We start from the raw sequence: 12,918 nt of genomic DNA, 5'->3' as shown, positions 1-12,918 counted from the left end.
GGGGCCTGGTTGTTTCCTGGCCCCGGCACATTTTTCAGGGCCTAGGTCCACGCAGGTGCACCTCCAACCTGGTCATTCACCTTACGCCCCTGCTACTCATCATTCCACGTCTTCCGGAAATTGTTTATAAATGGGTCATATTCCTCCCAGGAGCTAGCAGCTTCACAGAAACCTAACCTTTCTTTCTCTACCATACCGTGTTTGTTTGTTTAATCACAGTTGTTAATCACTGAACCACTGCAGCTCAAAGTGATGGGCAAAAGGTTTCACAAATTATGCAGCATCACAAAACATTCATCATAATCAATTTAACAATAAAATTGCACCACTACTAATTAAAATCACAAATTCAACGAAACATAACTAATCAGATTGACAAGCAGTACAAAGCAGTTAACTCACTTAAACCAAATCCTGCTTATAATAATGGGTCTGAAGAATCCTAGGAATTCTCTATGTCTCATCTCCTTCAATGGCAACTACTGTCAGCACTCTCTGACTCTTCACTGAAGACAATGCGTATCACTCGGCAAGAGAGTTTAACATATCGGAGTTCACCATTCTCTGCTCATACCCTGTGGCCCAAGATCAAAACTCATCTCTTCCCTTAACCTCTTTCTGTCTCCCTTTCTCCCTTTTCCCCTTTCAAATTCTCTCTCTCCCCCTCTCCATTCTCATCTGCCATTCACTCTCTCTACAGTATCTCTGCCCAGTCATTTTCTTTATCAGATGATTTGCCCTCTTCCCCCTCTCTATCACTGCCTCTTCTACTTCTTTGGAGTCGCACCCTGTTTTTCCTCTTCAGTCTCTGTATCTCACATTACTCAATGCCTGACATACCGAAGCACCGGCAAAGTTCTCGAGATGCCGCTGCCTCTCCATCCACCCCATTGCCACAGTCTGAGCACCGCATTATGGCTCACACTTAGCACAGCTTTGAAGACAATGAGTGCCTGACTGCAGCATGGAGTCCCTTAAAACTGTCCTCAGGCTTCTCTGAGATGATCATGGGAGCAGTCCCATTAATGGCATTTTATCAGGACCTGAAAAGATTGAGGAGCTAGCGAAATGTTCTATATATATAACCAAGAGATCATGCACTTTGGTGGGACTCTTAGGAGCTGTGCAGAGACAGTTTAAAAATAATCGTATTGCTAATGCACAGAAATCCTGATTTCACAGTAAGCATACAGCTCTGATCAGAATGGATGCTAGTACATTTCCTGTGCGTGTCTGAAATACTCCAGAATACACGTGGATGAGACAGAGGTGCCCATTAATTCTTCTGATCAGAAGTGACCTTTCCCCGACAGACCATCTTCAGTATCCTCTCCTGGATCTGCTTTGTCTTCACCCCATAGATGATGGGATTTACCATGGGGGGGACAAGGAGGTAGATATTGGCCACAGTAATGTGAACAGAAGGGGCCACCTTGTTATTAAACCTCTGTATAAAAACGGAGAAGAGAAAGGGCGTGTAGAAGACAGCAATCACGCAGACGTGGGCAGTGCAGGTGCTAAAAGCCTTTGCCCGGGTATCCTTCGAAGAGAGGTTCATGACGGATCGAAGTATCAGTGCATAAGACAAAGCAATAAGGCACGTCGAGCCCACCTATGAACAGAGACACGCTCAACCCATACACAAAGTTGACTGTTATATCTGCACAGGCCAGCTTTGCTACAGACATGTGCTCACAGTACGTGTGATGAATGACGTTGCTGTTACAGAACGGCAGTCTTTTGAGAAGGAGGGGAACTGGAGGAACAAGAACAGCACATCTCATTAAAATCATGACCACCATTTTTGCTAGGAGCTTGTTGGTTAGGATAGCCGTGTATCTCAGGGGGTTGCACACTGCAATGTAGCGATCTAAGGCCATTAGTGTCAGGATTCCAGATTCAATACTACCCAAGTATTGAATTAAAAACATCTGCAACAGACAGACATCAAAAAGTATTTCCTCAAGTTTGAACCAAAAGATTCCAATTGCCTTTGGAAGTGAAGAGGTAGACAAAGCAAGATCAATCCCTGCCAACACAGAAAGGAGAACATACATGGGCTGGTGGAGGCGTGCTTCGGTTTTGATAATAAAGAGGATAAGACAGTTTGCTGTAATTGTAATCACATACATAGAACAGAATGGGATGGAGATCCAGATGTGCACATCTTCCAGTCCTGGAATACCCTTCAGGACAAAGAACGAAAGCTGGAAGAGGGTATTATTGAGAAACAAGATGATGCTTTTGCCGTCAGACTTAGTTCCACGGAAGCATTCTTGACCTACACAGAATGCAAAATTTAAAAAGAGGCTAATGAGAACCAACCAAAAGCTAAACTTAAGAAATCTTCAAATTAACAAACTTTGGAGAAAAACTTCCAAAAAGAAGAAATGAACACCAATACATGTGTTTCTATGTATTGCATTGTATTAACGAGTCAAGATATAAATTGAAGAAAATATTCAAAATAGCCAAGTGGAATGCTTTCAGCCTGTTGGTTAGGGAACATCTCAGCTGGAATTATAGAATAGCCAACCTTCTGATCATGAGGCATTAGTTCTACGCCAACAACAACTCTTATTGGTTAAGCTGCTGAAACTCTGTTATTTATTTATTTTAAAGGCATTCTTGCCTGCATAATCCCAAAATCTAAGCAGGGTACAATAAAAACATGTAAGTTTATAAAATGCAAACAATATGAAATATCAAAAATAACCATAAACACAAAACATAGAAGCCCTGCTTATATTATAATCTTTAACTAGCCAGCATTGCTTACACTGACAGAGCGAAGCAAGGATATTACTGCACACCTATGATGAGTGGCATGGGAGTGGGACCTTACTGCTGTGGCATAGTTGATGCAACCTCGTAGGTGAATCTACAAGGCTTATGACAACAGCTGTTGAATGTGTCCTGAGCTTCACCATTACCAGCTGCCTCTCCCTCAGGTAAAGTCCATGAGTTCTTGTGGCCAGTAGGACTTAGGTGGGTCGCTAGGGCACTGGGAAGAGAAAGAGTCCAGAAACACACCAGAGTCAGGACAGGCAGCAGACTAGAGATATGGTGGGAACAGGCCAATGGTCAGGGCAGGAGGCAAGCAAGCATAGTCAGGTCCAAGGCAATGATCAGATCCAGGTGACAGGCAAGAGAGTTCAGGTCCAAGGCAAGAAGTCAGTACAAGGAGATCAGGCCACAGGATGGACCAGACACTGGATGAGATGAGTTGGGCAAGGCAGGGCTGGATGAGGAAGGCTGGACAAAGCAAGGCTAGATGAGACAGAATGGGCAAGGCAAGGCTGGCGTACTGAAACACAGGAGCAATACACACTGCTCTAAGCAGGAGATCTGTAGCTGAGCCGGGGTTAGGCAGTCCAGGGAACCTCTATATAGTCGGGGCTTGCTGATGTCATCAAGGGCACTGTGAGGCTTTTCCTGCCACGAGCCATTCAAGAGACGATACGCACTGCATGCGCACACCTATGGAGACCCCAGGGAGTGGCAGGAGCATGGAGGCATTCAGGCGGTGTCGGAGCTGCATCAGGAGCTGGGACTGATGGCATGCAACATCATTCCAGCCACACCAAAAGGTTACTGGTGTGAGTTGGGGACTGTAGTCAGTCACAGGTCTACCCCATGGCCTGCTAAACATAACAATAGCCTTAATTTATGTAAATTTGTTAATTTTTATTCTCAGTTTTTTTAACACAGTTCCTATCAATTTCTCTCTCCCCTAGCACTTCACTACCTTTCTCCTTCCCGCAACTTCTGCGCTTACTGTCACCTGACCCCCATCCTCTCCTTTTTCCTTCACTGCTCCACCTCCCCCCTCCCTGTTATTTGTAATTTCCTCTTCCTCCTTTACAATGTTGATTGTGAACCGGCATGATATGTCCTATGAATGTCGGTATATTTTAAAAGCATTTAAATAAATAAATAAATAAATAAATAATTTATACGCACACTGAAAGAAAGATGCTCTCAGGCTCATAATATACGTCCAGTTACAATATACTACTTCTCTTTGGTTTCAGCTTATCATACATGAAAGGAAGGAAAATCTAGAAGATTCTAGCTGGTAGATCTTAAGGCCCTTAAATGTTTATGGATTTTCAGCATGAAGTTAATACAAGCTGGAGTATCTCCAGTCAGTGATACTATATATCAACTGGAGTAAGAATTTTGAACTTTAGCTGCTAATCTATGGGAAACCAGTGCAAGAGGAGAAGAATTGACGTGATATGTTCTCTAGACCCATCAAAGCCTGAGCTTCAGAGTTCTGAATCAATTGCAAATATCATAGCGCAGAATGTGGGAGCCTCAAGTACTGTGAATTGCAATAGTCAGGACACTGTAATATCAATGTGTGCAATACCATATGAGAATCAGGCCCTCATTTTTCATAATATTCAAAGGTTAAGAAAGCACTTCCAATTATAGCTTTAACCTAGGTTTGCAAAAAAGGCTCAAGCTTCACTAGAATGCCTACATTTCTATAATGCTGTGGAACCAGCCTTAAGAATATAGAACATGCTATATATACTGGGTCAGACCGAGGGTCCATCAAGCCCAGCATCCTGTTTCTAACAGTGGCCAATCTAGGTTACAAGTACATGGCAAGTACCCAAAAACTAAGTAGATCCCATGCTACTGATGCCGGTAATAGCAGTGGCCATTCCCTAAGTCAACTTGATTAACAGCAGTTAAGGGACTTCTCCTCTAAGAGCTTATCCAAACCTTTTTTAAACCCAGCTACACTAACTGCACTAACTACATCCTCTGGCAATAAATTCCAGAGTTTAATTGTGCATTGAGTGAAAAAGAATTTTCTGCAACTAGTTCAAAATATGCTATTTGCTAACTTCATGGAGTGCTCCCTAGTTCTTCTACCATCCTAAAGAGCAAAAAATAACTGATTCACATCCACCCATTCCTGACCTCTCACTATTTTAAAGACCTCTATCATATCCCCCCCTCTGCCTTCTCTTCTCCAAGAGCCCTAACCTCTTCAGCCTTTCCTCATAGGGGAGCTGTTCCATCTCCTTTATCATTTGGTAGCTCTTCTCTGTACCTTCTCCATCACAATTATATCTTTTTTGAGATGCAGCGACCAGAATTGTACACAGTATTCAGGCCTTGCATATTCCATAATCTGAAATAAAGCAGGACTATTCTTGTTTGGGAAACTACTTAATACCATCAACTCTGTTTTCCCAAAGCTCAATGCAAGTCTATTGCTAAACATTCAGGGGTAGATTTTCAAAGGGTTACGTGCAAAACCCCCAAAAACCTTCCCCTGCGTGCGCCAAGCCTATTTTGCATAGGCTCGGTGGCGCGCACATGCCCCGGGATGCGTGTATGTTTCGGGGCTTCGAAAAAGGGGCGGTCCAGGGGCGGGGCCGTGTGCATGGTGGCGGTCCGGGGGAGTGGCGAGGGGTGTGGCGGTGGTCCAGGGGCGGGGCCAAGTGCTCCGATTTTGGAGCGGCCGCGGAGGGAATCAGGAAAGCCATCAGGGCTCCCCTCGGGCTCGGCACGTGCAAGGTGCACATGTGTGCACCCCTTACGCACGTCGACCCCGGATTTTATAACATGCGCATGTAACTTTAAAAATCTCAGTTCTTAATGTCTTACGCAATCTGCAGCAACAGTCCAATTCACGTCAAATGTGGCTGTCACATGTATGAAGAATTATCTTTCCCCATCTGTAGTTGCTGTTTTTCACCTCTAGATGCAGGTTAATTACAAGCCCACATAGAACTTTTCTCTTTCTCCGGTACTGTCTGATCCAGTCTGCAAGTTCAGAGTCAGAACCAGGTGTGTACAGGGATGACCCCCCACTCCTATGCCTCTCAGAGAAACACTGTGAGGCAGAAATGATGCAGAACTCTTTATGGCAGCATACAAGGATTCTTTATTTGGGAAACTGGAATAGAAAAACAAAAATATACCCCTTCAAGAGCTCCAATCAGCAAAGCAGAAAGAGAAGAAACAAGCCAAAGACCATCATACCTGTTATATTCTCAGTTACATGCTATTATCGGAAGTTAAGTAGTATCCAAGAGAGACATAGACATTATTGAATAGTTTTATTCTTTGCTGGAGTTTTATATTGTTGCTTTCGAATTATTGCTGTGGATCGTTTACCATTGCTGTCTCTGGAATAAAAATATTATTTAAATAAGAAAGGCATTTTTTGGTTACCACCTTCGGTATAATCACTGGTCTTATTTACTTTCGATAAATGTTTACCTTATCACAGTTGCATGATTTGCACTTCTTGGCATTGAAGTGAAGCTAAACTTGAACCCTACTGGACTATTTAAACCAACGTTGGACATTACACTTATATCCCCTTGTTAGTTTTGTTCTGATAGTGCTGTTTTGAGACATATTTGGTTATTAGTTGAATCGCAGCTGCCAAATCTTCGATAATGCTTCATGTTTTCTTAAATTGCTTTTCATCCTCTCTACTCCTTCAGGTGTGTCCACTCTGTTGCAGATCTTAGTATCTTCCACAAATAGACAAGCTTTACCTTCTATCTCTTTCACAATGTCGCTCACAAAGATATTGATCAGGACAGGTCCCAAAACCGATCCCTGTGGCACTCCACTTAAAACTGTTCTCTCTTCAGAGTAATATCCATTTACGGTTTCACGCTGTCTCCTGTCAGTCAACCAGTTTGTAATCCACTCCAACACCTTGGTGTGCACTCTCAAACTTCTCACTTCATTCACAAGCCTCCTATGCAGGGCTATATCAAAAGCTTTGCTGAAATCCAAGTAAATCATATCAAGCACTCTTCCTTGATCAAATTCTCTAGTCCCCCAAACAAAAAAATCAATCATATTTGTCTGACAGGACCTTCTCCTGGTGAATCCATGCTGCCTCAGATCCAGCAAACCATTAGATAGTTTATTGTATTTTCCTTCAGCAGAGGTTCCATTAATTTCCTTACATTGATTACGAGCCATCCTCCCAAGAGTTTCATTTCATGACTTCTAGTTCTACTCAGATTTTTTCAGTGGAAAAGGTTTGAGGATCATGCAGGGTATACATAGAAACACAGAAACATTGAAATGACAGCAGAAGAAGACCAAACGGCCCATGCAGTCTGCCCAGCAAGCTTTCACAGTTATTTTTCTCATACTTATCTGTTACTCTGATCGCTGAGGTCAGGGCCCTTATTGGTAACTTTTTTGGTTCTAATTTCCTTCCACCCCTGCCATTGATGTAGAGAGCAGTGCTGGAGCTGCATAAAAGTGAAGTATCAAGCCTAATTGGTTAGGGGTAGTAACCGCCACAATAAGCAAGCTACTCCCACACTTATTTGTTTACCCAGCCTGTGCAATTTAGTCCTTGTTGGTTGTCTTAATATAAATTATCTTTTCGTCACCCCCCCGCCGTTAAAGCAGTTAGCTGCTCTATATATGTATTCAAAGTGAAGTATCAGGCTTAATTGGTTTGGGGTAGTAACAGCCGCAACAATACCATTTTGGTCACTCTTCTTTGGACCGCCTCTGTCCTGCTTTTATCCTTTTTGAGATACGGAAACCAGTACTGAACGCAGTACTCTAGGTGAGGCCTCACAAAGGACCTGTACAAGGGCATTATCACCTTTTTATCCTTAATGGTTATTCCTCTCTCTATGCAGCCCACTGTTCTTCTGGATTTATATCTATCGCCTTGTCACATTGCTTCACTGCCTTCAGATAACCAGACACGATCACACTAAGGTCCCTCTCCCAGTCTATGCGCAGTAGTCTTTCACCTCCCATCACAAACAGCTCTTTTGGATTTCCACACCTCAGATGCATAAATCTGCTCTTCTTGGCATTGTCTCCCAGCTGCCAAATCCTCGACCAGGATTTCTAAATCATTTTTCATTTTCTCTACTCCTTCAGCAGAGTTTCCATTAATTTTTCTACCACGGAGGTGAGGTTAAATGGCCTCTTCTCTGCTACCACTCTTATGAAGTATGACCACAACCACACTTCTCCAACCTTCTGGCACTACTCCTGTTTCCAGGGATCTATTGAACAAGTCTTTCAGCGGGGCCAAGAGCAGATATCTCCGCTCCCTTAGTATTCTTGGATGTATCTCAGACAGCCCCATGGCCTTCCACAATTTCAGCTTAACTAGCTCTTCACATATATGCTCTTATGTAAACAGTGTTGCATGTATCTTTCTCCAGTCAGCTTCGGTGCACTCTTGTACATTCTGAGACAGTTTGAATTTTCTTAAACTCTTTGAGTTTGATAAGAATTTGAAAAGGTTAGATGATGTAGTCATTAGCAAAGTGCCTGTTTGACACATCTTCTGGCACGATAATAATTGACTTACAGATACAAATATATATATAGAGAGAAATTAAATGTATAGTAAAGCAGTCCAAGAAAGAAAAGATATCTAAAGAAGGAACTAGTGTAGTCTTGTTAGTTTAGGATGTCATGCCCCCAAACCCAGTTATCTTGCTAGGACATTCCTGGGTCCTAGACTGACCTAACAGGAGCCACTCTCAGGCTGACTCTATCATTTGTTGGGTGCTTAGCAACTGCTGACTCCACCTGGGGAAGGTTTTAGTGTGTGGGATTTTCCTCCCTTCCCCTGAGCAAAACTCAAGCAACAGATGGGACTCTAAACAGAGCTGGTAGGATTTAGAAGTTTGTACAAGTTTTATTAGATTACACAATTTTATATTTCTACAAGATATCACATAGCACAATTAGCTACTTGGGGGTATTAGACCCTACTACTTGGGTTATTAATCCACACAAGGCATCACCAAATAGAAAAGAAAGAACCTCTAGAGTTCCCTATGATCCATTAAAGTTACCCTCTCCTTTTTCACTTCCCACTGTACCCAACGTCTCACCCATGAATAGGAAAGCAACCAGACCTGTGGAAAACTGCCAGTCATAAGAGGGGGAAATCTGCTATATCCGGACTGATCTTGATATCTTCTCTCCTCCACTTCTGATCTCCTTTTGGGCCTATGTTGATAGGGATCAAACTTTGCTTCCTGATCTAGTGCTGGGTCTGCATCCTCTTAGGGGACCAAACTACACCTCCTGGCTCACTACTGGGTCCTCATATTCTTGGGGAACCAACCACTACCTCCTTATCAGTTGTTTGATCTGAATCCTGGATTGACACTCCATTATACTCTGCCGAGTCCCAAGGTTTGCTTTCTCGGTGGGAAGGGTTTCCATTGCTAGGGATTATAGCTCTGCTAGACTCATGGCTTGTCCATATGCTCAGTGATTCCAGCTCAGCCAAGTCTTCCTCCTGCAAATTAGCCGTTTCTCAGCATTTGGGGTGGGAGCTTGTATTTTAGCCACAAGACCAAGACCCAGAAAGGACTTGGGAAAAGAAAACATACAGACTCTCTAATCTTATCTGGCCTCTTTCTCTGCTATATAAACCATATGCACAAGGTTTTGGCTCATCCCACCCACCTCCATCAACTTTCCCCTACCTAAATGCAAATCCTATTCAGTGAAACCTTTTGAATGTTCCAATGTGATTCAACTCTCAACCCAAAAAAGAAACTTGTAATATATCTCTTAAAGACAAGGAAAAAAAGCCAATACTTTGACATTCAAGAGCAGTTGAACCTACACGATCATATACAATACACCCTGCACACACAAAATAAATACACATCCCTCCCATGAGCACATTATCATCAATCACGAACACTGAAAAGAGCACAACCCAATCACAAACACTCAAAATGACCGCAACCCTAAGAACAAATACCAGCCGCTTATAGCAAATAACCCAATGCCATCCAAGCCTCAAATAACGCTATCAGTAAAATCATGAACCAGGATCAATACTCCAATCCTGAAACACCAATGCACAAATGGATTTCCAACGCCCAAAGGATCCAGAAAGCTTATTACTATCAGCCACATAATCCACTCAATCAACACAATCGTGGGCAGAAGAAGATACCTGGATACTGTCCCACCAATATCAATACAAACTAAACACAATGGTAACAAATCAAACTTAACACCAATCAACCCAGAACAAAATAAAAAAGAACCAACTAAAGAAATATATCACATGAATGTGTTTCAATAGTAGATTGCAACTTAACCACAATCTTCTAACTGAAAAATCCCCTGTATTGGCTTCATAATAGAAGCATGGCAAACTGAAAACAAGGGATCTACCATAACGCAACATATCTCACCAGAATACAGAATCAATCATCAACCTATGTTACAGAAAAGAGGAGGAAGAATAGCAATCATTCAGAAAACTCAATACCAATTTTAAAAATAGAGCAACACACTCTAAGGACTGAAAAGGACTATGCATGAAGCTGGGACAAGACTACAAACTGGGCCATCTACTACAATATCACCTTCCCACAACCATAAAAAACACAAGTAAATAAATTATCAATCCATTGGCCAAATTAGCACTGGATCAAAATCAATGTTTGAATGAGTTAAATAATTCTTTACTCAATGTGAATTCTCAAATATCTGCACACTCCAAGGTGTGGAAGGTGCTCATATAAGGGACAGTTTGATATTACACTCTTAAGAGTGAAAATATAGAAAATGGGTGGAGAAGTAAGAACTTACGTTTTTTACATTTTCCAGTGATTAGATTATTGTCTGCTATTGAGTTGTTTAAGAAATACATATTGGAAATGTTATTTCTTCAGATAATTGTTCTTCTCTGTCATAAATTTATTACCTCCTGCAAAGTAAAAGGGATATTTCCTCAGAAGGAGGTAGGGACACACTTAGAGAGTCCTTTCCTCTCTGCATTTCTTGAGTCCTCTGTGCACAATGGGGTAGATTTTCAAAGCAGCACACGAGTGTACATGTCCAAGTGCTGCCCGGCTCGCACACATCTATGCCCGACGCGTGCAAGTTATAAAATCAGGGGTCAGCGCAGGCAAGGGGGTGCACAATTGTGCACCTTGCGCGAGCCGAGCCGCGTTCCCATCCCCCATTCCTCCTGAAAGGAACTTCCCATCCCCCTAACCTAACCTTCCCACCCCTTCCCTTAACCTTAAGTAAAAAAAAGTCTCAGTAGGTTTTGAAAATTTACCCCTTAACATGCAGTAATATCTGGAGTAAAGATCTGAGTCAAATTGCACATAGTTTCTGAAAAGCTAAGAAATATTGCGCCCATCATGTCAGGACCAGCAGTACTATAAATGCATGGAAAGCAGAACAGTTTTCTTAATTGGTAAATCATTGGAAAATTGATAAAGAATCTCTGCTCCTAACCAGAAACAATGTGACCCATACCAGTTGACTTGTTAAAGTTCAGCAGTTGTAGAGAACGTGAAGCTTACCTCAGCTCAGCCCGCACGCTAGTGGTTGTAGGATATAGAGACGTTAATATTAGAATTGTATGAAACCCCTGGAGGGCACTTTATTCATTAGAGATTGTCCACTGCCGAGTTGTGTATGTGTGTGCATGTGTCTTTTCTAGGCGTGATCTTCTGGGAATGGAAAGTGCATTATTAAAATAATAATAAATGAATTTCATTTTTAATTAGAGAACAGCAGAATTCATTGAGGGCATTTTCAAAAGCCAGTTTACCTGACAAATACTGATTTACCCATCAAGTTGACAGTTTAAAAATTATCCACCCCTTACCCAGATAAGGGTAAGGGTGTATCTTAGCCACCTCTCCAAAGCTTTCCACCGAGACATATATTTACGAGAAGTTAATTGATATTATAGGACAAGTTACAGTTTACGATATGTTAAGTTATAATTCATTTCATATTTTTTTATGCCTTCTTTGTTCTATGTAACGCTCCTAAGCGAATTTTGTTGTTATTATGAAAACCGGTGTGATTTGTATTCTTACAGGAACTTCGGTATAGAAAAATTAAAAATAAATAATAAAAAATAAATAAATAAAATCGTGCTAGGTGGTGTGGTTAGGCTGCGGGAGGGTGGAAGTGCTTAGATTGTATTTTCAACGCAATGCACATTCCGTTGAAGAGAAAAAGTACCAAGAGTACAAGCAGGGGCACATTTCTGTGGACACGTTTTCTTGGGACTCTTTTCATTCATATAGTAATAGGTACAAAGACCACAGTTATCTATGTGGGTACTTCTGAAAATTGCCCCAACTGTGTCCACTGTGGGCATGGAAAGGTGGGTGTGGGAGCTTCAGGTGCAGGGGCTCTCTCTGCGAGCAGCTTGGGAAGTTTCTTCTTAGGATGGAAATTTAGCAGAGCCTTGGAATCCACTTCAGTGCCGAACGTAACCTGGCTCGCTGTCCCTGGATTTTGTTTCTTTCTTTCTGTTTTGATATTTAGATTTTTCCATTTTTATTCTCTTTTCTATCCCTTCCTTGTCATTGGTGTTTGTTTCAGACCGTTTCCTTTAATACACCATTTTAATCTCTCCTTTCCACCTCTGTCCCTCTACTTCCCTCAGAATCTTTCCTCCATTGACACTATCCCATCTCTCTCGTTAATGTGCCAACCTTCCCTTTTATATGGCACAGAAAGCTATAATTTTACCACTTTGTCCTTCCATTAATATTCCTTACTACAAGGGATCTTACCATTGCTCTCTCTGCCCTCCAAACCTATTTTCTCCCACTAACCTGACTCACTGTCTTTCACTCCCCACTTAATCTTGCTGATCTCTCTCTCCTCTCCCTTCATGTCTTATTTCCCTTCACCCAGCTCCTTTCACACTCCTCTTCCATAGTCGTATGACCCGGCCACTCAGGGGGGATGTCCTGAACACTCCAGGGCTCCTTACATTGCTGGTTGATCAGTTATTGTGAAGGATTATGGGTGAAAGCAATCAGTATAAGGATCGCAAATCCTCTCTATGGCAGGACACATTTCCTGAGCTCCAGACTCAGAGGAATTTCAGACACCTCCCAAACTGCAATTCCAAAACTGGTTGAATTT

The 12,918-nt window shown here is 42.1% G+C and overlaps 1 pseudogene; it reads right to left on the bottom strand.

The window, feature by feature from the left end:
- Positions 1-1,276: 1,276 nt before the first annotated feature.
- Positions 1,277-12,663, bottom strand: LOC115091651 (annotated as a pseudogene).
- Positions 12,664-12,918: the final 255 nt, after the last annotated feature.

This window comes from Rhinatrema bivittatum, chromosome 5 (genome assembly GCF_901001135.1).
Source record: "Rhinatrema bivittatum chromosome 5, aRhiBiv1.1, whole genome shotgun sequence".
Taxonomy (NCBI): Eukaryota; Metazoa; Chordata; class Amphibia; order Gymnophiona; family Rhinatrematidae; genus Rhinatrema; species Rhinatrema bivittatum.
The sequence above is the reverse complement of the archived record's forward strand: the minus strand, read 5'-3'. Positions and strand labels throughout refer to the sequence as shown.